This window comes from Berghia stephanieae, chromosome 13, assembly GCF_034508935.2.
Source record: "Berghia stephanieae isolate SIO BIC M18660-M18661 chromosome 13, UCSD_Bste_1.3, whole genome shotgun sequence".
Classification (NCBI taxonomy): Eukaryota; Metazoa; Mollusca; class Gastropoda; order Nudibranchia; family Aeolidiidae; genus Berghia; species Berghia stephanieae.
This window is the reverse complement of record NC_088372.1, coordinates 39288759-39316258: the sequence shown is the minus strand read 5'-3', so window position 1 is coordinate 39316258 and position 27500 is coordinate 39288759. Positions and strand designations below refer to the sequence as shown.

The following is a 27500-nucleotide window of genomic DNA, read 5'->3' as shown; positions in this document are numbered from 1 at the left end:
TGCAACTCAATTACTCACGCATGCGCACTCACACATATTATACTCACACCCACACCGAGCATCTCTACTTCAAAGACCTTAGCCTGTTAGATTTGTCTCCGTTCTAACCCAGGTACAGATATTTTCAGGTCTGATAACCGAAGGCAATAAGGCCTATATGCCCGCTTTAGCATTTGCTGTAATGAAGAATATTTTCGTTGAAAGCATTTTTCCATTCCAACAACGAGACCATGACAAATTCGGTGATCAGACTTGTAAATAAATATACGTCGGTTTGAAACCTTGCTGCAAGTCCTTCACCTTAAATGACATAACCACATAACTCCTTACTCACATTCTCTCACCATACTCAGGTCTAAAATAAGTACTTGGCTGATAACAACATTGTCTCTGTCGGGAAAAAATATTATAATATCGCCTAACATTTCACGTGTAGCTATTGGCCTAGGACACTTTGTAAAGCCCTTTGAGCACGCATAGTGGATACTGCGCTATATATTGTTGTGCATTGCCTAAAACGCCCCTTTACTAAAAAAAAAACCCCTGATATATTTTAATAATGATTTACATTAATATAGCGCGTCTCCAATATTACAAAATGCTCAATGCGCTTTAAAAACTTGAGCGTTTCTATAGAGCAATATCTACTGAACCGGGCTTGCAAGTATAACATGTTAATGGCGATAAAGATTGAACGAGTTCAATAAATACAAAGATATAAAAGAATACGTTTATTCCATCCTTTCAAGTAAAATTATTATCTAGATATTTCGTGACCAAATTATTGGATGGTATTAGTAGATACTTCTATTCAGCATAATTCATCTGCTTCAATGACACTTTGACTCAAAAGATTGATAAAAACGTTGGATTTGTATTCATGCGCACCAAAAGGCTATTTATAATCACCAACCAGCTGTCTTTTACACCTGATTTCACACCAATAAAATGTGCGCAAATATTCTGCAATCCTTGAAGTGTAAATGTTGCTGCTCGAAGCTCGAAGAAATAAATAATAACATCAAGTTGAATGTAAGCTTCAATTTAATTACGAAAACAGATCAACAGATGTGGTGTTTCATTCATCCTGTTTTGTTGATAAAGGGGAAACCCGAAACGTTCATTTGATCTGTTTTTATAATTAAATTGAAGCTTACATTCAACTTCACGTTATTATTTATTTATGCAATCCTTGAATACCATTTTTATTCAACGCGTTCAAAGCATTATTCAACGATGACGTATTTACTAAGAATTGATAGGGTTTTCCAAAGGGACGGCTGGGATAATCTTCCTATTTTCACTGGCGCTGATAATAATAATAATAATAATAATAATAATAATAATAATAATAATAATAATAATAATAATAATAATAATAATAATAATAATAATAATAATAATAATAATAATAATAATAATAATAATAATAATAATAATAATAATAATAATAATAATAGATCTTTATTGTCCACAAATATGGCAATTTGTCATTTAGTTACACTTGTCATAACGTTATATGATAACTATAACATTGAACAGACACCTCTCTCTCTCTCTCTCTCTTCCCTCTCTCTCTCTCTCTCTCTCTCTCTCTCTCTCTCTCTCTCTCTTCCTCTCTTTCTTCCACGCATGCGACATACACAACATCAACATTTTCATTTCATTTTCAATTCGTTACATTCTTGGCAATTCAACACCAAATATTATCATCATTATCAATTGGTCACTTCATCTAGCCTAACATTAAACAAATTAATCAGTCAATCAGTCAACGCATCAATCCTTGGTTTTGCTGTACCATATGAAATATTCAACATTTTTATTGCTGATGGAACGAACGTTGATTTATACTTGTTAGTTCCACATTTAATCTGACAAAAACTTCTCCCAGATGGCAAAATATCAAATTCATGGTATAAAATATGTTTTTTTATTGTTGGTAATTGAGAATGCTGTCCTTTCTATTGCTTTTCCATGAATTCTTTCTACTTCATCAACAGGATGGTTTATTATTTTTGATGCCTCTTTGTAATTCTAAATCATCATACAATGCTTTATATAATATTAAGCGAAGGATAGGTCTTCAATCAACAAATCGCGAAATAAGATGAAATTAGTGGTGCACTTTTGTGTCGGAAGTAAACAAGGCCGCCGCCATTTCGATTTCCTTGAGACAAAAACATTGATACGAACGATTTTTCCGAGGATTTGAAGCAGAACTCTAAACGTTAAAGTTTGAAGTACATACCATTCATTAATACGAACAATCATACAACGTTTAATACGTAAATGAGTGAAACGTTGCCATGAAACAAATAAATATCGTAGGCGCAGTTAAAGCCATAAAAACAAACAAACAAGCAAACAAACAAATGTGACCCAACGTCTCAAACGGTATTATGTCGGGATGGACCAGTTACTAAAAAGTGAAATTATTGTTAAACTGGTCAAAAATAGAAAAATTGGTATTTAACACAGTAAAATATGATATTCCTTCTCCTCTATAAAGCATATAAACTCAACTTATGCATGATATTTCTGGCTACAAATTCCATTTTCAGCATCTTAGTCATCCCGACTTAATACCGTTTTGAGACGAGGGGTCACAAATAAACAAACAAACAAAGAGTATTTGACAAGTTGTGACCAATCGTGATGCAGTCTTAAATTAAATGTCCTGACCAAAATGCAGGAAAAGCGTTTTCTATTTTAATGCTGTATTGATACTATGCGTTTAGTTGAAATACTCACATCATTCGCCAGCCGGATAAAGCGTACCAGAACAAGAAACTATGTGTAATCTTAAACGTTTATAGTCTGAATGGTATTGACACAGCTTACTGAGAACTAATCATTAAAATGGAGGGCTATAAACAATAACGAGTCGAGTGACGTTAAGTTCTTTCCATTTATGGTCTGATTATTATAATTTAGTCAGAATTAATCACCAAAAATGACAGTCTACAACAATATCAAAGAGCTGAGTGGCGTCTATTTCTTTCCATCTATAGTTTGATTGATATAGTTTAATGAGAATAAATCAGCAAAAAGTCTGTCTTACAACAACAACAAATAGCTGAGTGACGTCAATTCCGTTCCTTCTACAGGGTGTAAAATATTCGGACCAAAATGTGGGAAAAGCGTTTTGAGGATTAATGCTGGTTGTCAAGTCGGTCAGTCGATGAAACTCACGCAAGCAGTGGCTGTCAGCGTGAGTAGGAATTGTTGGTGAGATGTTAGTGCTCACTTTGAGTGTGAGTGTGAGTGTGAGTGTGAGTGAGTGTGTGTGTGTGCGTGTGTGTGTGTGTGTGTGTGTGTGTATCGTTCGTCTAATTCCTCCATGTTCACTTGGTTACAAGAGTTAGTTGTGATCTTGTTGCTGCTGTGGTGGTTAGTTGTAATTTGTAGTTCTGATTGTTGTAGATGTAGTGAGTGGTGATGATGCTGTTTGTTGTAGTGGTGGTTGTTGTAGTAGTAGTAGTAGTAGTAGTAGTAGTAGTAGTAGTAGTAGTAGTAGTAGTAGTAGTAGTCGTAGTAGTAGTAGTAGTAGTAGTAGTAGTAGTAGTATAGTAGTAGTAGTAGTAGTCGTTGTAGTAGTAGTAATAGTAGTAGTAGTAATAGTAGTAGTAGTAGTGGTAGTAGTAGTAGTAGTAGTAGTAGTAGTAGTAGTAGTAGTAATAATAATAATAATAATAATAGTATAGTAGTAGTATAGTAGTAGTAGTAAATTAAATAAGTAGTAGTAGTAGTAGTAGTAGTATAGTAAGTAGTAGTAGTATAGTAGTAGTAGTAGTAGTAGTAGTAGTAGTAGTATAGTTAATAGTATAGTAGTAGTATAGTAGTAGTAGTAGTTAGTAGTAGTAGTAGTAGTAGTAGTAGTAGTAGTAGTAGTAGTAGTAGTAGTAGTATAGTAGTAGTAGTAGTAGTAGTATAGTAGTAGTATGTAGTAGTAGTAGTAGTAGTAGTAGTAGTTAGTAGTAGTAGTAGTAGTAGTAGTAGTATAGTAGTAGTAGTAGTAGTAGTAGTAGTAGTAGTAGTAAGTAGTAGTAGTAGTAGTAGTAGTATGTAGTAGTAGTAGTAAGTATAGTAGTAGTAGTAGTAGTAGTATAGTAGTAGTAGTAGTAGTAGTAGTAGTAGTAGTAGTAGTAGTAGTATAGTTAGTAGTAGTAGTATGTAGTAAGTAAGTAGTAGTAGTTAGTAGTAGTAGTAGTAGTAGTAGTAGTAGTAGTATAGTAGTAGTAGTAGTAGTAGTAGATATAGTAGTAGTAGTAGTAGTATAGTAGTAGTAGTAGTATTAGTAGTAGTTAAGTAGTAGTATAGTATAGTAGTATAGTAGTAATAGTAGTAGTAAGTAGTAGTAGTATAGTAGTAGTAGTAGTATAGATATAGTATAGTAGTAGTTTAGTAGAAGTATAATGAGTTATGAGTTAGTTAGTTGTCATTTGAATAGTTGTAAATAGTATATAGTTCTATCAAACCACTAGGAATAGTTTTTCTATTGACAAGAACTATTTATAAATGTTACCAGACAATTTTCTATAACTTTTTGAATAATGTAAATATCATACAAAGCAAGAAAGAAAAATACAAGAATGTGTTGAATGTAGACAATGTGTTGTTTGATGCACGCGAGGGTTCAAAGGGTAAAACGCGTACCCTTGTGAAAGATATAGGGATAAAAATTGTCCCAACTATCGGGTGCATCTGTGCTGTAATGGTAGCACGTTTGCCCGGTAATCAGAAGGTCCCAGGTTCGATCCCCACTCGAGGTCCACTGATTTTTGGGGATGCTTTTTTTTCTTGTATCTTTCTATCTTGCTTTGTCTGGCACTTGCCATTCACCCTTGTTCAGTTCTTTAGCATTTTACCTAAATGCATAGCATCAATAAGTCCATACAGCACTGGCGTGACGTGGTCAACAAGACATGGATTAACAATTTTGGCTGGAAAATTCGTGCCTCAAATGTCGATCGTTTTCAATGACCCTCGTCTTGGCAAAGCTCTCGCTTCTCATGTAAAGGGACTCAAGTGATTAGAAAGCTGGGTCTCTTGATCTTGCGGAAAGTACTTTAGCGACAAACTAGCGTCCTATCCAAAGAATAGCAAGAAATTGCTTTTGTCCGTTCCACTCCATAGGAACAGGGATAAACTCCGGCCTCGTGTGCCTACATACCATCTATAGACAAGTGCCATGTTTACCGATTTGACATTGAACACCCACACACGGAAGGAGCCCCTGAGTTTCATGTATCCATCATTTTAGTCTCCGGTTCCATTCTGAGAATTTTCGCCACGGCGTAAAAAAAAGTAGTTTTTCAAAGACGGTAAATGACTCTGAAGAACTACTTTTTTTTACAATGTGGCGAAAATTCTCAGAATGGAACCGGAGACTAAAATGATGGATACATGAAACTCAGGGGCTCCTTCCGGGTGTGGGTGTTCAATGTCAAGACGGTAAACATGGCATTTGTGTATAGATGGTATGTGTTTAATTTAAATACACACCAATTCTTCCCGCTATATCAATCGTACAAATACACAAAAAGTTTATAGATAGTACGCGCTTGGCTAAGAAGCTCATAACATTGCCATCCGGAAGTATAACGGACCAACACACAAAACTGTGTGTATCCATGAACGTTTATAGTCGAGTTAATACAGTTAATTCAGTGTGCATTACTCATAAAAGCGGATGGCAAAAAACAATAACAAAGACCTGAGTGACGTCATCTTCGAACTATCTATAGTCCGAGAGAATTGAGTGAGAAGAAATCAACCCGTTGCAAATAGAAAGCTTCGAAAACCGGTTCCACATTTCAATTGTATTACACATTATAAAAAATATGAGCGATAGGATGTTTACCCACTTGACACGCCGTGACACATATACCGCATTATCTGCTAGTAAAACTCTATTCTACTTCAGAAGTTTCGCGTCTCAACATATCGCTGTCTCCGCTGTAACTTTGCAAGTTCCAAGTTTGAGAGTTTTTGCCAAGGTGAAGGTCATTTTCATCGATCGATATTTGAAGGGAGAGTTTTGTGGTCAAACATTTTAAATACATGATTTTGTTGGTTTGCTTTTTTTTTTTGGTGTTTGTTTGATTCAGATTGCAGTAGAATACGCGTTTCTGTTCTTTAATTTCTTCATGTTTCCGCCCCCTTCTCTGTTTTGTAAGAAAAGTCGGCATTCATATGGAGCAATATCCACTAAACTGTCTTCAACACGCAATACAGCTGGTCCCAAGCCGACAGCAAAACTTAACATGTAGGACCTGACATGACGTCTGTAAGGCGATAATTACAATTTTTTTCTTCTTGTACAGAGACAACGCTGTCAACGGCCAGGTACTCAATTTACACCTGAATACGGTGAAAGATTGTGTGGGTAAAGTATCTTTTCCAAGGACTCAACTTTGCGCCGCTCAAAGCGGGACTCGAACTGTGGTCCGAAGGTGAGTGTCATAGCACTAGACCACAGAGCCGCAAACCGCAAACCAATTATTTACTCTATTCATATCTAAGGAAAGCCATAACTATGTCCATACAGTTTAACATTTGAGACATCATTCAGACATACTTGAGGATTCCCACCAAAATATCAGTATTCCCCCCACCCCACCCCTCTCTATAAATAGGAACGCGGAATGATATCATGTTTACAATCATAATTTGTGACGTCAGATTATCATGCGTAAATTTCACTAAAAATCAGATTCTTTAAAAAGAAATATCATTTTAATGTTTTTCAAAACGTCTTTTATTCAAAGATGACCAAATTAGACTAGATTGAGTGATAGAATAAATGATTTCTTACACTCTTACGTTTTGGAATTCGAACTTAGTTCCCAACGCGCACTCGTATAGATTGAACGAAACTGACCTCACTCAAAATCATGTTAAAAATTATTTTTACACCATTTTAGTGATTAGTTCTCACTAAATTACATCAATCAGTCTATAAACGTTTAGGGTTACACATAGTTTTGTGTGTCGGTGCGTTGTATTCGACTGGCGGATGTTGTGATTATTTTACCTAAACGCATAGCATCAATATATTGTTTGTTTTAAATTGTGATGAAATGTGTTTTACGATGATGGTAGTTATATGAGATTCGATTCGTGGAAAGACAGACGCCCACAAGTACACACAAACATACTCATTTCACAAACACACACACACACCCACCCACACACACACACACACACGCACACACGTACACACACACACGTACACACACGTACACAGACACGTCGGTAACATCATCCCCGTTGATTCCTGGGATTGAGAGGATCGATGGAGTTTGCAGGTAATTATTGCTTATAATAACAGTCCTTGTGTCTGGTGATACTTTGGTAGCGATGACACGATATCATATCATCTTCTTGCAATATCGATAAATTGTCATAACGATCATTGACACGAGAATGTCATCTTGGTGTAATTATATCAACATTTTCATAACGATATTGCCGTCTTGGTTGTGATATAAAATAATCATAGTGATTATTAGTACGGTATATCACCTTGCTGGGCGTAAGGTCGATACTGTCATACCGATTAAATCATTTTGATGTAATATCGATATTGCGGTAGCGATCATTTTAAAGCGTTTTGAGCACGTTCAGTGGATATTGCGCTCTATAAAAGCTCAATTATTTCAAGGGGAACAGTAGTGAAAATGCTAAAATGTTTCTTGAGCACTTCTTTCCCACAATTTACATTCACAAGAACACACATTCACCTCATTAAGACATCAGGATGAATGGTTTGAAAAATGAAATAACATCATTGTGAAATATATTGAGGCGGCCATCTTGAATTTTGGTAATTCTTGGAACTGTCTGAACATCCTAGAGCTGCTAAAATTTGGTGTTTCTTTAGGACGGCAATGTCTACAAAGTGACCAAGCAGAATGTTGATATCTTGAAGACTTTTGATTTTAGACCACAGCGACCAGGAAATTATAGCATGGCAAAACTATTGGAAACGCTTAGTCCCATAATATCTTGATAACATTATGAGATACCAGAAAATTCCTTTGGTCACGCCCTTTGATTATTTTCTACAAGTTTCAAAACTGAAGATTGAAATTTGTAGAAAATACGAATGTTCTTGTGAATTAATTTATCGAAATTTCAAAGACAAGATAAACAATCACAACATGCATGAAGTGAGTGTAGACCTCATGTTTTAAAATGACAAATAAAAAAACAAAACAAAAAACAACAAAAAACAAACAAACAAACAAAAACAAAAAAAACACACAAAAATGAATTTAATGAGATAGAAAATTCTGTACAAAATGATTATTCAATTTACCAAAAATGTCCATTTCCCAAATAGTGTAAAAAAAATCCAACAATTTTCGGTAATTTTTGACTACTGTTTCCCCTTAGACGATAATAGTAATAATATTAATACTAATAATAACAATAACAATAATAATAATAATAATAATAATAATAATAATAATAATAATAATAAAAAATAATAATAATAATAATAATAATAATAATAATAATAATAATAATAATAATAATAATAATAATAATAATAATAATAATAACAATAATAACAACAACAACAAAAACAATAATAATAAAATAATAATAATAATATTATATTTTATAATATTATCATTATCTTTAGTATCATTTTCATTATTATCATCATCATCATCATCATCATCATCATCATCATCATCATCATCATCATCATCATCATCATCATCATCATCATTGTCGCCTTCGCATCTAACTCCTCTTCACTATCCTTCCATAATATATTTCTCACCACCCCTTAAATCAGTATCCAGCCATCCCCGTATAAATTCCACTTCGACTGTGTATTTCCCTCCCCCCCCCCCCCCCCCCCCCCCCCCTTCCTCCCTCTTCCTTCACCAACTCACTCCGCGTCCTCTCTTACTCCCCCCCCCCCCCCCGCGCCACCTCCAGCCCTTCCACCTCGTACATTGTTTGTTCTTATCCCTTTGTTTTCCCCCCCCCCCCCTTTCCCCCCTGCTATCACATTACCTCACCGTAAACATTTTATAACAATATTCTACCGTTGTGATAGTCATGCCATAACATCAGATCAATACGTCTTCCGTTCCAAAAGATCGTGCTGTTTGACCGTTGGTGAGACTTCATGCCCGTGAACAATGATATTGTGTTTCACCCTGTCTGGGATCGACAAACAAAACAACAACGTAAATAAGGTCATGACGACGCAATGGGGGATGTTTCGCCAGACACGAAAGCAAACACATACATAAACAAACAGACATATACATACATACACAAACCCACAGAGAGAGAGAGAGAGAGAGAGAGAGAGAGAGAGAGAGAAGAGAGAGAGAGAGAGAGAGAGAGAGAGAAATAAAGATAGAGATTGAAAGAGATAGATAGATAATGTAAATATAGATAGAATGATAGTCAGGCATCAGGTCATAGATAGAAAGATAGATAGATAGATTGCTACAGAGAAATTTAAAGATATATAGAGAGACATAGATAAATATAGAATTATATATGTATATATTATATATACTTGATGGATTTCCTGTAGTTCACACAGTGCTCTGTAAATCAAATTAACAATTCAGATTATATTAAATGAGTAAAAAACAACTCGCCGTTCGTCCAAGACGGTCGATTCTACGCACAATTCGTATCTATCTATCGATATATCCATCTATCTATTTCTATCTTTATCTATGTCTCTCTCTATATCTCTCAATTTCTCTGTTGCAGTCTATTTTTTTCAGGCCTGATACCCTACTATCATTATATATATATATATATATATATATATATATATATATATATATATATATATATATGTGTGTGTGTGTGTGTGTGTATAAATAGAATGATAGTATAGATAGATAGATACATACATAGATAAATAGATAGATAGATAGATAGATGGATAAATAGATGGATATATCTCTAGGGTCTAGGGTCTTTGCTCACATCTATCAACGTACACAGGTGTAAAATGAGTATCTGTTGGGTGTATAATGTTCAAGGTTGTGTTATATCTGGTCATCACGTGTAGTCCAATCGTGTCACCGGCATAGCCCTGCATAGCCCTAATAAATATTCTCACGATCTCTCTGTGATCTCCTTCGTGGTCCAGTCGTATGTGTGACACTTGGTTTGTGGCACCTAGGTCTCGGGTTCGAGTCTGCTGTTGGTGGCGCAAATTTGAGGCTTGATAAAACACCCTTTGCTTACACATTATGGCTCTCATCATATTCTGGCATAAAATGAGTACCTGGCCAGTAGCTGCGTGTCTCGGTCCAAAATAGTAATGTGATATCGGCCTTAGAGGCGTCAAGTCTTGTACTACATAATACATGGACTGTTAAGAATTCCTGTAAACTTGGGGCCAATTGTAAAGCACTTTTTAAGCATATTGTTTGGATATTAAAGGAAACAAAAAGTATTCCTTCATAGCGATAAAGCCCATGGAGCCTGAGTTTATTCCGGTTTCTATAGCGTGAAACGGACAATAGCAATTGCTTGCTACCCTTTGGTTAGGACGCTAATCACTGCTGGGTGTGTGTGTGTGTGTGTGTGTGTGTGTGTGTGTGTGTGTGGGAGGGGGGGGGGTGTCAGAATAAAATTTCGAGTTAACTCGTGGTCGATCCCGGTCCCTTTGATTTTGAAGCGAGTGTCCTACCACCTGAGCTAGCTGGACACCTTATTGAGTGGATATTGAGACCTATAAAAGCGCACGTTAATTTTATGTGAAACAAATACGCCCTTCAGCGCATAGACATTTCAATAAGGAATATAGATAAACCACATACAACAGTCAGATATGAACAGAAATCAGGGATTGATTCTTCAGTCCTCATCCCACAGTGGGTATGGATGGACCACCGATGAAACTTTTGCATCATCTTCTGTCATTGACCAGTCTTTCCATCTCCTGCCAGTACATCCCTGACTTCTCCAGCTCTACCAGAAGGTCTCTCCTCCATGTTGACCTTGGTCTTCCTTTTCTCCTCTTTCTGGATGCATCCCATTGCAGGGATGTCCTTGTGTGATATTGTCCCTTGGTTTCCTCAACGTTACTCCTTTGAATTGATAATATTTTCCCACAGGAAAAAAAATAGAGCGCCCTAAGCGGAATTCAAACCCAAGACCTTCCGAGCCAGCCATAAAGCGATGCCTCAACCATTTGCCCTCCTCGCCCCACCCCTTCATTCTATGTTATAAAAGTAGACATTCACAGCCATTAGGACCGTGGAGCTGGAGTTTGTTTCGATTTCTATAGCGTGAAACGGACAATAGACATGTCTTGCTACTCTTTGAATAAGACCCTAGTATTATTGCTAAGTAGTTTCCACCAGATTTAACATACCGGCTACCCAATCACTACTGGATGGACAGCGAGGGGCGGGGGGGGGGGGGGGGGTAATCTTGACTTCATCCAGGTTGGATCTACGCTATGTTAGAGTAATCTCGAATCCGGCGTGTTAAGAGTTAAGGAAGAATTCGTGCAGCCTACAAAGTAAAGAGCTTGGATAACCCCAGAGAAATTGATAGGTAGAAATTATAGTTTGATTCCGTGATGCCCTCATCCTGCTGGCTTCATCATTTCTCTGGCAAGCGTCAATTCAAGAACGATAACTACTGGCAAACATCAATTCACGAACGATAACCCGACAGAACGATTTGCCAAAAGGTCATTGCTGTCATTTATCGTTACAAATCGACATGGCTTTAAACTATGTAAAGAATGGCGTTGGTTTTTGCATCATTATGTCATTATGGCTAAAAATCAACAAAAAAAATAATAAAATACAACAAACAAACAAAAAAAAACCCCCAAAAAAACCCCCTAAAACAAAACAAAAAAAAGCCAAATAAAAGCAAACAAACAAATAAAATACACCACAACACCAAAATAAACAAACAAAAAAAAAATAAATAAAAAATAAAAAACAACAGCAAAAAAAAAAAAAAAAAAAAAAAAACTAACAAAAAAACCCAAAACAACACGTTTGGTTCCTGTGATTGATGGCAGAATGGCTGTACTGTGTGTCAATTGAAGCTTTGCGTTTAGGTAAACTACCCACCTGATCTGCCGGCCAGATTAATTGTACTAACGAATTTAAATCACGATTGACTAAATAAATAAAATAAATAAATAAATAAATAAATAAATAGATTTTCTTTATTCATTCCCCAGGTGAAATTGTCTTTTGGGTCTATTCCAAGGGGAGACTGGAATAAACCAGGCGTCAGCCGCAGTGCAGCGCCGCGAAGTGAGCTGCTAGGGCGACTAAACATCTCGGCGGGTAGTCGAACTCGGTACCTTTCGGGTACGAAGCAAAGACCATACGACTGAACCACGCTGCCTCATAATATCAGTACTCAACATCCTAGGCTAGGCAGAAACGAAATCCAATAATTGACAACACTGTGTGGTCTGGAAAAACCCAAATTTTAAAATTTGGCCAGAAAACTCGTCCTTCAAATATCAATCGATTTAAATGACCCTCGTCTTGGCAAAAAAAAAAACCCCTCTCAAACCTGGGACTTCAAAAAGTCTTCCTTTAAGTCCCAGGTTTGAGAGTTTTTTTTTCTTTTGCCAAAATGAGGGTCATTTAAATCGATCGATATTTGAAGGACGAGTTTTCTGGCCAAATGTTGAAATATGTGTTTTTCCAGAGTACGGCAGAATAAATCTTATCAGCGCGAATCAGACTTTGATTTTTATGGGCAGATAACCCCCGACGATTCTTTTATAAAAAAGTCCGAAAAGCGGAATTTTATTGTAGTCGTAAATCTGGCAGTCGTCATAGTAGTTGTAGTTGTAGTAGTCATCCACACAGGTGAAAGACCAATAACTGGCTGATTACGGATCGATTGGGTGGGCTTTGATTGGGACAGACGAGATGTCCTTATTGAAGTCGTTGTTGTTGTTGTCGTTGTTGTTATTGCGGTTGGTGGTGTTATCAACAAGATTCATTATCCTCATAGTCGAAGTCGTAGTCGTCGTCATCCTATCGTCATCATCATCATCATCATCATCATCATCATCATCATCATCATCATCATCATCATCATCATCATCGTCATCATCATCATCATCATTATCATCATCATCATCATCATCGTCATCATCATCATCGTCGTTGTCATCAACAGTATTAAGTTATAATACATAATCGTTAATGATAATGATTATGCTGCTGTTGCTCCTGCTGCTGCTGATACTTCTTCTACTACTACTACTACTACTACTACTACTACTACTACTACTACTACTACTACAACTACTACAACTACTACTACTACTACTACTACTACTACTACTACTACTACTACTACTACTACAGCTATACTACTTCTGCTACTACTATACTACTACTACTACTACTACTACTGCTATTACTACTACTACTACTACTACTACTACTACTACTACTGCTAATCCTAATACCACTACTACTACTACTACTACTACTACTACTACTACTACTACTACTACTACTAGCTTTGCTCTAAATGTCTGTCTCTCTCTCTCTCTCTCTCTCTCTCTCTCTCTCTCTCACACACACACACACACAGACACACACAATCCCTTCTTGTATTTCAGTTAGTAATTTCCTTCCATCTTCTATTTCTCTACTGCCAAGATTACTATAATATAATAAACCCCTCTCTCCTTCTACTTCTCTCCCACCGCTTAATACTCATGCTCTCTCTCTCTCTATCTATCGATCTCTCTCTCTCTCTCTGTCTCTCTCTCTCTCTCTCTCTCTCATCCATTAGCGAGCAGGTACTGGTGTGAGATAGAGATCTAAAAAGTGTCTATGAATCAGTTTCATGCACACTTTTAGGTCTTTATCTTACACCAGTGACTGCTCCATAAATTGTAACTCTTTAACTTCTCTCCATCTCTCTCTCTCTCTCTCTCTCGATCTCTCTCTCTCTCTCTCTATCTTATATATCTATCTATCTTTCTATCTATCTATCTATCTATCTATCTATCTATCTATCTATCTATCTATCTATCTATCTATCTATCTATCTATCTATCTATCTCTCCCTCTCTCTCTATCTATCTTATATATCTATTTATCTTTCTATCTATCTATCTATCTATCTATCTATCTATCTATCTATCTATCTATCTATCTATCTATCTCCTTCCCCCCCCCTCTCTCTCTCTCTCTCTCTCTCTCTCTCTCTCTCTCTCTCTTTCTCTAACTCTCTCACTCTCCACCCCCGTCTTTCCCATCCAATTCACTCTCAGACAGTTCCCCTTTCTTGCTTACCCATTCATGTATTTGTCTCCTCCTCACCCTGTCCCACCCTCCCAGAGAGATAGACAGATAGATATAGGTAGGAAGAGAGAGAGAGAGAGAGAGAGAGAGAGAGAGAGAGAGAGAGAGAGAGAGAGAGAGAGAGAGAGAGAGAGTTCTATTCACAATTTCACATTTACGCAAACATTACTGAAGTGAGTTGTGTGAGTGTGTGAGTGGGGCAATGTCCATTTGTTATGGTATTGATCGCACGCGAGGGACACACACACACACACACACACACACACACACTCACACACACACATACTTGCCCCCCATTCTCAAACCCTAAAATGCAAAAAAATATTTACACCTCTTTCCATCTCTCTCCCCATACACATACACACACACACACACACACACACACACACACACACACACGCAAATCTAAACACGCATACAATTTGCCCTCAATATCGTAAGATGGAAATTTTCCATTAATTTTCATCACAGCTTCAGGGAATCCTTAAAAAAAATCCCGTTTAATTTGCTTTGACGTTCTTCCATTTCGTTTATCTGCCAATTCCAATTGCTGGTTCCTCTGTGACCTCTCGTTGCTATGCATGACAAGCTATAGATAGAATGCGCTTGGCCAAGGAGTTCACAACATTGCCATCCGGAAGTATAACGGACCAACACACAAACTCTGTGTAACCATGAACTTTTATAGTCTGGTTAATACAGTTTAGTGAGAACAACTCACAAACGCGGATGGCAAAAACCATAACAAAGGCCTGAGTGACGTCATCTGCATACTATCTATAGATAGTTCGAAGATGACGTCACTCAAGCCTTTGTTATTGTATTTTGCCATCCGGGTTTGTGAGTGATTCTCCGTTATACTTTCGGATGGCAATGTTGTGAGCTTCTTAGCCAAGTGCATCCTATCTATAAACATGGATTGGATGCATTTTTCAAAACTATTACTATTACCCTCACTGTCTTACTCTGGAAAAAAATGTTAAAAATTTTGCCCAGAAAACTCTTCCTCCAAATATCGATCAATTAAAATCGATCGTTATTTGAAGGTGGATTTTTCTGGGCCAAACTTTAAAATTTTGATTTCATTTTCAAGTACAGTAGAATAAAGATGACTGTTGGTGTGGGGGTGAGAGAGAGGTGGGGAGTGGGGGGGGGGGGGGGTTAAAAGGAAGTCAGGAATCCGGTATTGATATTGGATAACAGCTGATGAAGCAAGCTGCTCCACCTGAAGGGCATAAACCCTCACGCACTCACCCCCCCCCCCCCCCCCCCACCTGAAGGGCATAAACCCTCATGCATCACCCCCCCCCCCCCCCCACCTGAAGGGCATAAACCCTCATGCATCACCCCCCCCCCCCACCTGAAGGGCATAAACTCTCATGCACTTACTCCCCCCCCCCCCCCTCCAACCCCTCCCGTCCCTTGTATTTTCTTCAACCCGAAGCGATCAAATTCCCACTCCATGCCAAGTGTTATCCATGTAACATATGGTCACTATAACGAATGCACGCTGATTCAATAGAAGGAACGAAATTGACGTCACCCAGATCTTTGTTATTGTTTGTTTTTAAGACAGCCATTTCTACGATCAATTCTTACGGGATTCTATCAATCAGACTACAAGGGTTCAAGTTTGTGTGTGTTGGTTGGTACGTAATATACGGATTACGGATGCTGTGAGTATTTTACCCAAACGCTTAGTATTAATACAATAAGTGTGTGTGTGTGTGTGTGTGTGTGTGTGTGTGTGTGGTAGGGGAGGGGGGGGGGCGATAGCTCAGTTGGTAGAGCACTCGCTTCACACCGAGATCGATTGCCAGTGGAGTCGAGATATTTCCTCAAGTTTTCGTCGTGAGTGTTAATCTATCCGTAATACTCTTCAACAGTCGTGACGTCACTTCCTTCCTAATGACGCTTGGTAACTTAGTAACACTATCGGAACAATGGCGGACGCCCGTATGAAATATTTCCGCGGCGAGAATAAAAGCGTATCCATAGGAAAAAACCCCCATAAATTTGATCATGTTTTGACTTTTACACATTCTGATCACAAGGCATATGAACAGTTCTAGCCAGCATGACGAATAAAACGTAATTATTTTCTTTGTTTACAACCAAGATGACCGCCGTTGCCGCGCGGCGTGACACCAGTTTACTGAATCCAATTGTTATGTGTGATACCCTTTTCAAAATTAGGAAATGCCTTTTTAAAGTGTAAGTTATGAAACTTACCCTATAGATAGAATGAGGATGACGTCACTCATGTCTTTGTTATTGTTTTTTTTGCCATCCATGTTTATGAGTAATTTTTACTAAACTGTATTAACCAGACTATAAATGTTCAAGGTTACACATAGTTTTGTGTGTTGGTCTGTTATATTTCCAGATGGCAATGTTATGAGTTACTTAGCCAAGCGCATAGTATCTATAGATAGTTCGAAGATGACGTCACTCATGTTTTTGTTATTGTTTTTTGCCATCCGCGTTTATGAGTAATGCTCACTGAATTGTATTAACCCGACTATAAATGTTCATGGATACACACAGTTTTGTGTGTTGGTCCGTTATACTTCCGGATGGCAATGTTATGAGCTTCTTAGCTAAGCGCATACTATCTATACAATGATTGTGTAAGTGACTTATTGGTTCAACATAGAAGTCTCGATAGCCCAGTTGATAGAGCACTCGCTTTAACCCCCCCCCCCCCCCCCCAATAAAAATAATAATACTCCAAAAACTGGAGCTTTTATATAGCGCAATATCCAGTACACGTGCTCAAAACGCTTTACAAAGGGTCTTTACCCGACAGCAACACAACATGTAGGATTAGAAATTGAGCTTTATATAGCGCAATATCCATTAAATGTTCTCAACGCGCTTTGCAAGGGGCCCCTGACCAACAGCAACATTTAACATATAGGACGGGACATGACGCCTGTTAGGCGATATTACAATTTTTCGGACAAAGACAACGCCAGGTTCTCATTTTACACCTGAGTACGGTGAGAGAATGTGAGTAAAGAGCCTTTTCCAAGGACTCAACTATGCGCCGAGCGCGAGGCTCGAACCCAGGACCTTCCGATCCGAAGCGAGTGTCATACCACAAGACCACATAGCCGCACAGGATGAGACATGAAGCCTGTAAGGCGACGTTACAATACATTATTTTTCTGACAGAGACAACGCAAAGAGACGGACCTCGATCCTGAGTGACGTCAAGCATCTCTCCTGACCCCACCGTCTGACCCCGGAAATGATTGGGTAGCTAGGTCTGTTATATTATGACGCAAAAAAAAAAAAAAAAACTGGCGAGAGACTTACGTCCTATCAAAAAGGGTAGCAAGCAATTGCTATTGTCCATATCACAATATAGAAACCGGAATAATGTCCGGCTCCACGGGCCTTATTTCAGGGTCGTCTGATTGTAGCTATCGTAAACTTAAATTATAGATAGTATGCGCTTGGCTCAGAAGCTCACAACATTGCCATCCGTATGTATAACGGACCAACACACAAAACTATGTGTAACCATGAACATTTCTCGTCTGGTTAATGCAGTTTAGTGAGAATTACTCATAAAAGCAGATGACAAAAAACAATAACTAAAGTGACGTCAACTTCATTATATTCTATAAATTATAATCTACAACCATCCCCCTCCCCCTCCCCCCTCACTCCTCACACACCTTCCCCAACGGTTCCAAAAGATAGTTCGAAGATGACGTCACTCAGGTTTTGTTATTGTTTTTTTTTGCCATCCGCGTTTATGAGTAATGCTCACTGAACAGTATTAACCTGATTATAAACGTTCATGGATACACACAGTTTTGTGTGTTGGTCCGTTATACTTCCGGATGGCAATGTTATGAGCTTATTAGCCAAGCGCATACTATCTATAACTTTTAATCTACAACCATCCCCCTCCCTTCCATACACACCTTCCCCAATGGTTAATACAAATTATAATTTACAACCCTCCCCCCCCCCCCTATTCTCCTGCTGATATTTTGTGGTTTGACTGTTGTCCCTTTTGTTCATCTTCATTGGTTGGTTCGAGTGATTTGTCAACCGGACCTGTCAAATGGTATTGTGTGACTTGTGATTTGTGTGTACATGGGTGTGGGTGGGATTGTTTTCTCTGTCATGGGGAGATGGTCGTCATTGATATCATTGTGGTCGTGTCGTGAACAATTCATGGGCTTGTATGGGAATAGCTGGTAAATGGATTTGGTGGAATCAATCAAAGGGTGACGTATTGGTGTGGTCTTTGACATGATGATGATGATGATGGTGGTGATGGTGGTGGTGATGGTGGTGATGGTTGTGATGGTGGTGATGGTGGTGGTGATGGTGGTTGTGGTGATGATGGTGGTGATGATGGTGGTGATGATGGTGATGGTGGTGATGGTGATGATGATGGTGATGATGGTGATGGTGGTGATGAAGGTGATGATGATGATGGTGGTGGTAGTGATGATGGTGATGATGATGATGATGGTGATGATGATGATGATGATGGTGATGATGATGGTGATGATGATGATGATGGTGGTGATGATAATGATGATGATGATGATGATGATGATGATGATGATGATGATGGTGATGATGATGGTGATGATGATGGTGATGATGATGATGATGGTGATGATGATAGTGATGATGATGATGATAATAATAATAATAATATCGAGAATGGCAAGGAGGAGAAGAAGAAGAAGAAGAAGAAGAAGAAGAAGAAGAAGAAGAAGAAGAAGAAGAAGAAGAAGAAGAAGAAGAAGAAGAAGAAGAAGAAGAAGAAGAAGAAGAAGAAGAAGAAGAAGAAGAAGAAGAAGAAGAAGAAGAAGAAGAAGAAGAAGAAGAAGAAGAAGAAGAAGAAGCAGAAGATGATGAAGAAGAAGGAGAGGAACAAGAAGAAGAACAAGAAGAAGGAGAGGAAGGAGGAGGAGGAGGAGGAGGAGGAGGAGGAGAAGAAGAAGAAGAAGAAGAAGAAGAAGAAGAAGAAGAAGAAGAAGGATAAGAAGAAGAAGAAGAAGAAAAAGAAGAAGAAGAAGAAGAAGAAGAAGAAGAAGAAGAAGAAGAAGAAGAAGAAGAAGAAGAAGAAGAAGAAGGAGCAGACATCAAAAACAAAACAAAACAAAACAAAAATACAACAACAACAAAAGACCAATATCTGAGTAAACCCATTACCAGCAGACTTGTTGTCAGACTGAACACACGTCCATGATAAAACCTCCATTATCGCCAAGACATAATAGTCCAAAGCATTATAGAACAAACCATTGTCTTGGAGAAGGAATTAGAGAAATAAAAACGTGAAGATTAAAAGGAGAAGAAAAAAAAGGGAAAAAATGGAAAACATGTTTAGAATCCAAATTACATTAAAAACCCCAACAAAAAAAAAACAAAAACAAAACAAACAAACCAACAATTTTCTTGTTGTTTTTAAAGTGAAAGAGAATTCAAACTGGCAAACAATTAACGTGGTGAATGGAACGGTGGACCGGTGGCCTATTGAGTCTGATGAAGACAATTCATAGCTATGTTTTAATGGGCTACTCTCTCTCTCTTTCTCTCTCTCTCTCTCTCTCTCTCTCTCTCTCTCTCTCTCTCTCTCTCTCTCTTTCTCTCTCTCTCTTTATCTCTATATCTCTCTCTCTCTCTTTCTATCTATCTATCTCTCTTTTTCTCTCTTTCTATTATATCTGTCTATATATTATCCTCTTTGGGGGTCCCGATAGCTCAGTTGGTAGAGCACTCGCTTCACACGCAAAGGAACCAAGATCCATCCCGGGTGCAGTCGAGATATTTTCTGACCCCTCCCCCCACCCCCTGCCCTGTCCACCTCGCAGTGAATGGGTAGCTGAATCTGTAAGATTTGGTGGAAAGTACTTTGCGATAGACTATCATCCTATTCAAAGGATAGCAAGCAATTGGATTCAGTAGTCTGATGTCATGCCGCCATCTTGGTTCTAAACAAAGAAAATCATTACTTTTTATTCTTCATGCTGGCTAGAACTTTTCATATACCTTTTGATCAGAATGTGTAAAAGTCAAAACATGATCAAATTTATGGGTTTTTTTCCCCTCTGGATACGCTTATATGCTCGCCGGGGAAATATTTCATACGGGCGTCCGCCATTGTTCCGATAGTTTAGAGCCAGTGTTACTAAGTTACCATGCGTCATTAGGAAGGAAGTGACGTTACGACTGTTGAAGAATATTGCTATTGTCCTTTTCACTCTATAGAAACCGGGATAAACTCCTGCTCTATGGGCCTAATGGCTATGAATGCCTTTATATATATCCTCTCTCCCGCTTCCCCCCCCCCTCCCCCCCCTCCCCTCCCCTCTACTCCACAATTCACCTCTCACACAATTCCAATCAGGCAATAAAATATCGAGCATTGCCGTCGAGTATAATTGAGCTTTTATATAGCGAGATATCCACTAAAAGTGCTCAAAGCGCTTTACAAGATGCCCCAAGCCAACAGCAACACTTACCACGTTGACTGCTATGCGATATTGCATTCTCTTTCGGACAGAGACAACTTGTTAACGGGCAGGTACTCATTTTACACCTGAGTACAGTGCGAAAATGTGAGTAAAGAGTATTTTTCAAGGACTCAACTATACGCCGAGCCATATGACGAATTTTGATTCGCAATGCCAAATTTGAAGAACATTAAAGCACATTTGCTCTGTAATAATAATAATAATAATAATAATAATAATAATAATAATAATAATAATAATAATAATAATAATAATAATAATAGCCACACAGACCACATAGTCACTGCGCGCATTTGATATCGGTACGTGAAAGCCGGTCAACCGAATTTTAGTTAATTTGTTACCCGCTCTATCTCCTCCCTTAAAAACTTTTTGCAAATAAAATTTATATAAAAATAAAAATCTTTTCTTCTTCTTTTTAAATGTCTTAGTTTTTGTTGGTCAAGAACTAAAAATCTATATTTAAAACGTTTGTGAATCGGTTATGGTCATCATCACTGTGCCCAAGAACTCGGTGAGTTTCCCCCTCTAAAAAAGCGATGGTGCATCGCTTTAAACGAGCGCTCTTCAGTGGAGGAAGGTGGGATCGACACATAATATAGACCAATCGAAAGACCGGAAATAGGGCTTTCGAACGGTGGAACAAAAGCCGGGTTTGGTAGTTGGAGAGCCCTTGAAAAGTCGAGTTGAAAAACTGATTTTAGAAATTTGACGCCATAAAAGGTTTTAAGATATCGCCACGCTGTTCGTATTTATAAAGGAAATCATCTGCTTTAACATGGTGTAGTTTGTTTTCGTATATCATGTTTCTCCAACGGAGGAATCAAGATTGAACAACCCCCCCCCCCCTTTTTCACTTGTGATCGAAATATGGAATTGCCGACTGGCCGAATGCCTGCCTCACCAATGGAGTCTTGTCGGAGTGGCACTCAAGGCGAAAACAATACCTTTGACATTTTGAAACCTCTTCGTAAGTAACAATTTTACCTTCGAAAAGAAAAAAAATAATTTATCGAGTAGTTACTCTAAAATTTAACGGGCTTATTGGGTTGAGTGAGAATCACGACAAAGTCGAAGTGAAAGAGAAAGTGCGAGTCGTTACCGTTAGGTTGTAAAGGTTGATAAGTATAAGTCTAGGTTTCCTTCATGATTGCGATTAATTTGGTATTATGAGTATTTCTTTTTGTTTTTAAAGTAGAATAAAGTGGTTTTACTTTAAATAAAACCAGTGTCATTAAATCATGACAAATTTTTTTTGTTTTTCGAAAAATCGGCGAATTCCAAATGGCGGCATTGTCAGCGTATCATGGTGCTTTGGCTTGTTTACCCTAACGACAACTTCCATTCAATTTTTACTTTACAGACCACATAGCCACAGAGACCACATAGCCACACATACCACATAGCCACACAGACCACATAGCCACACAGACCACATAGCCACACAGACCACATAGCCACACAGACCACGTATCCACACAGACCACATAGCCACACATACCACATAGCCACACAGACCACATAGCCACACAGACCACATAGCCACACAGACCACATAACCCGACAAGACCACATAACCACACAGAGCACATAGCCATACAGACCACATAGCCAAACAGACCACATAGCCACACAGACCACATAACCCCACAGACCACACAGCCACACAGACCACATATCCACACAGACCACATAGCCACACATACCACACATACCACATATCCACACAGACCACATAGCCATACAGACCACATAGCCACACATACCACATATCCACATAGACCACATAGCCACACAGACCAAATATCCACACAGACCACATAGCCACACAGACCACATAGCCACACAGACCACATAGCCACACAAACCACATGGCCACACAGACCACACAGCCACACAGACCACATAACCCCACAGACCACACAGCCACACAGACCACATATCCACACAGACCACATAGCCACACATACCACACATACCACATATCCACACAGACCACATAGCCACACATACCACACATACCACATATCCACACAGACCACATAGCCATACAGACCACATAGCCACACAGACCACATATCCACATAGACCACATAGCCACACAGACCAAATATCCACACAGACCACATAGCCACACAGACCACATAGCCACACAGACGACATAGCCACACAGACTACATGGCCACACAGACCACATGGCCACACAGACCACATGGCCACACAGACCACATGGCCACACAGACCACATAGACACATAGACCACATAGCCACACAGACCAAATATCCACACAGACCACATAGCCACACAGACCACATGGCCACACAGACCACATAGCCACACAGACCACATGGCCACACAGGCCACATGGCCACACAGACCACATGTCCACACAGACCACATAGCCACACAGACCACATATCCACATAGACCACATAGCCACACAGACCACATAGCCACACAGACCAAATATCCACATAGACCACATAGCCACACAGACCACATAGCCACACAGACCACATAGCCACACAGACCACATGGCCACACAGACCACATAGCCACACATACCACATATCCACACAGACCACATATCCACACAGACCACATGGCCACACAGACCACATAGCCACACTGACCACATATCCACACAGACCACATATCCACACAGACCACATATCCACACAGACCACATGTCCACACATACCACATATCCACACAGACCACATATCCACACAGACCACATATCCACACAGACCACATATCCACACAGACCACATATCCACACAGACCACATATCCACACAGACCACATATCCACACAGACCACATATCCACACAGACCACATATCCACACAGACCACATATCCACACAGACCACATGGCCACACAGACCACATGGCCACACAGACCACATAGACACATAGACCACATAGCCACACAGACCAAATATCCACACAGACCACATAGCCACACAGACCACATGGCCACACAGACCACATATCCACACAGACCACATGGCCACACAGACCACATATCCACACAGACCACATAGCCACACAGACCACATACCCACACAGACCACATAGACACACAGACCATATAGCCCCACAGACCACATAGCCACACAGACCACATACCCACACAGACCACATAGCCACACAGACCACATACCCACACAGACCACAAACCCACACAGACCACATAGCCACACAGATAACATACCCACACAGACCACATACCCACACAGACCACATAGCCACACAGACCATATACCCACACAGACCACATAGCCACACAGATAACATAGCCACACAGACCACATACCCACACAGACCACATAGCCACACAGACCACATAGCCACACAGACCACATAGCCTCATTCACAACTCACCGTCTATTCTAAAGGGGTTTCTGGTCTCACTATGACGTCATACAATCACTTTTCTTCTCCTCATTTTACCCTCAAAACGTTTGTGTGTTTAATATATCAAAGAATAACATTTTAAAAAAAACCAAACATACTCTCAGCGCACTCAGGTGTAAATGAATACCGTATATCCGCTAACAACATTGTCCATGTCGAGAACAAAGACTTGTAAAACGATAGCCATGCTAAGAATTGTGTGTTGCGCTTGGCATGTAGAATAATACGACATTTTGTAAAACAACCACGTTTAATTAGTGTATATTGCACTTTTTACAATTCTCTCTCTCTTTTCTCTCTCTCTCTCTCTCTCTCTCTCTCTCTCTCTCTTTCTCTCTCTCTCTCTCTCTCCAGCTCTCTCTCTATCCCCCTCTCTCTCTCTCTCTGTGTGTGTGTGTGCCCCCCCCCTCTCTCTCTCTCTCTCTCTCTCTCTCTCTCTATCTCTCTCTCCCTGTTCTCCCTCATCTCCCCCCCCCGCCTCCCTTCTCCAAACCATCCCCTATCCCCCCCTCAAATTCCAATCTTTCAATCACCATCCTTGTAATACAATGTAATCAACACCTTTCACTGATCTCGTCTGTTCTAATGGCTTTGTTGTCTCACAAACACCACGCCAGAAAAACATTTTTAATTTCAATTTTGCCAGAAAGCGTTAACTTCATACATTAGCAGAATCACGTCAATCGTGTTATTAAAAAAATATAAACCAAGTCTTAGACATTTTGGCCAGATAAATCAAAGTTTTCTGGTCAAATTATTGAAAAATAATGTATCTTATAAATCTGCTGTGCTCTGAATAAAAAAGACATTAAAAAATTTTGGCCAGAAAATTCGTCCTTCAAGTATCAATCGATTTAAAAGACTCTCATCTTGGCAAAAACTCTCAAACCTGAGACTTTAAGGAAGACTTCGTGAACTCCCAATTTTGAGAGTTTTTACCAAGATGAGAGTCAATTAAATCGACCGATATTTGAAGGACGAGTTTTCTGGCCTAAACTTTAATATGTGATTTTTTTTTGGAGTACGCCATAAATAACTCCCAGAATTCTCTGGCCGTACTCAGGTGTACACTGAACTATCAACTACGGTGACGGCGAAGACATTCGTTTGGAGTCATGTCTTGGTAGGAGTCTGTACTCGTTTCTCACAGACAGGGATCGCGATCGATCAGGGTGGGTGAAGTCGATTTGTTTCTGCCCCCCCCCCCCCCCCCTCGGTTCTGTTCTGTCTACCCATCAGTGATTTGGTAGCTGGGTGTGTTAGTTTTTTTTAGATCGGGCGGAAAGTGCAAGACTAGCGACCAGTTTTTCAATTGCAGATGTCCCGTTTCACGCTATAGAAACCGAGATAAACTCTGTTCCATTGGATCTGAAGAACAACTTTTTAAATTGACGAACTTTTATAAAATAATTAAAAATAACACTGGAGCTTCTATATAGCGCAATGTCCACTAAAGGTGCTCAAAACGCTTTACAAGGCAGTATCCCCAGCCAACAGACACACACTTGCCATGTAGGACAAGACTGTTACTCGATATTACAATTTTATTTTCGGACAGAAACAAAGCTGTTACGGCCAGGTACTCATTTTACACCCGAGTACGATGAGACAATGTGAGTAAAGAGCCTTTTCCAAGGACTCAGCTATGTGCCGATCAGAGCGGGACTTGAACCCAGGACCTTCCGATCCGAAAGCGATTGTCATCGTTTTGATCATTTACCACTTTAAATTTTCTTTCTATATCTATTAGAACCCAAGTACTGAATACAATTTATTGCTATGAAAACACTTTATCTCGAATCAAAGCTTGCCGCATCTTCCCGGGGTTTCTCAGCCAGCCTCTCATTTGGGAGAAAAACGTTTTCTGAGAATGAAATCAAAATCTGTCTTTTATCAGTGAGTGTATCTCACATAACAACTTTTGATATAACCATTGTTATGTCTTATAACAACCAGGATTCACTGACAACAACCATTAGATCAATGGGGAATCGGCCTTTTATAAAGCCGTTGTCTACACGCCCATGAAAACACACAAACACATACATACACACATAAACACATATACATACACGCATATACACACACGGCACACGTAAATACACATATACACATGCAAAAAAAACATACATACACACATACATGCATAACACATACATGCATACACACATACATACATATATATCAAAATTGTTTATTTCAGGAAATATACATGATAATGTAACAAGGGTAACATATTCATTGACATAATACCATTTCCTAAAATAATGTACAATGTATAGAGCTGGAGTATTCATTTGAACAGTGAAGTTTCAGACTCTGCCACAGAATGTCCCAGAGGTAATAATGATATTAGTGTTGATGACGATGATAATGATAATGACGACGATGATGACGATGATGACGATGAAGATGATGATGATGATGATGATGATGATGATGATGATGATGATGATGATGATGATGATAATGATGAAGATGATGATGTTGATGATGATGAAGACGATGATGACAATAACAGTGGTGGCTATGGCGGTGATGGAGACGACGACGATGAGAGTAACAACGGTAGCAATGATATTAATAATAATAACAACAACAACAACAATAATAATAATAATAATAATAATAATAATAATAATAATAATAATAATAATAATAATAATAATAATAATAAAAAAATAATAATAATAATAATAATAATAATAATAATAATAATAATAATAATAATAATAATAATAATAATAATAATAATAATCCCTATCACTATAATATTAATAATAATGTTGATAATTGTGGTGATGATAACAACAGTACTAATAATTACGATGATGATAATAATGACAATAATAATAATAATAATAATAATAATAATAATAATAATAATAATAATAATAATAATAATAATGATGATGATGATGTGTGATGATGATGATGATGATGATGATGATGATGATGATGATGATGATGATGATGATGATGGTGATGATGATGATGATGATGGTGATGATAAAAATAATAATAATAATAATAATAATAATAATAATAATAATAATAATAATAATAATAATAATAATAATAATAATAATAATAATAATAATAATAATAAACAGTAATGAAAAATTAAATCGATTATTACAATCATATACAAATTGATATATTTGGAATATTTGACAAATAGATGGATACATATAGATAGAGGGATATATAAATAGACAAATATCTATATTATTAAATATGTAGTGCTA

General features: G+C 38.4%; 1 protein-coding gene across 5 annotated transcripts in view; it reads left to right on the top strand.

The window, feature by feature from the left end:
• Positions 1–27500, top strand: part of LOC144958485 (uncharacterized) — a 188261-nt gene that overhangs the window by 10534 nt on the left and 150227 nt on the right. Inside the window, exon 1 of one of the 5 annotated variants that reach the window (XM_078890468.1) lies at positions 3362–3393. The exons of 2 other annotated variants lie outside the window; for them this stretch is intronic. The gene's annotated coding sequence lies outside the window, so the exon portion shown is untranslated. Of the gene's footprint in view, positions 1–3361; positions 3394–27500 lie in introns of those variants that run through there. 2 more of the 5 variants (XM_078890470.1, XM_078890472.1) reach the window with 2 other exon arrangements.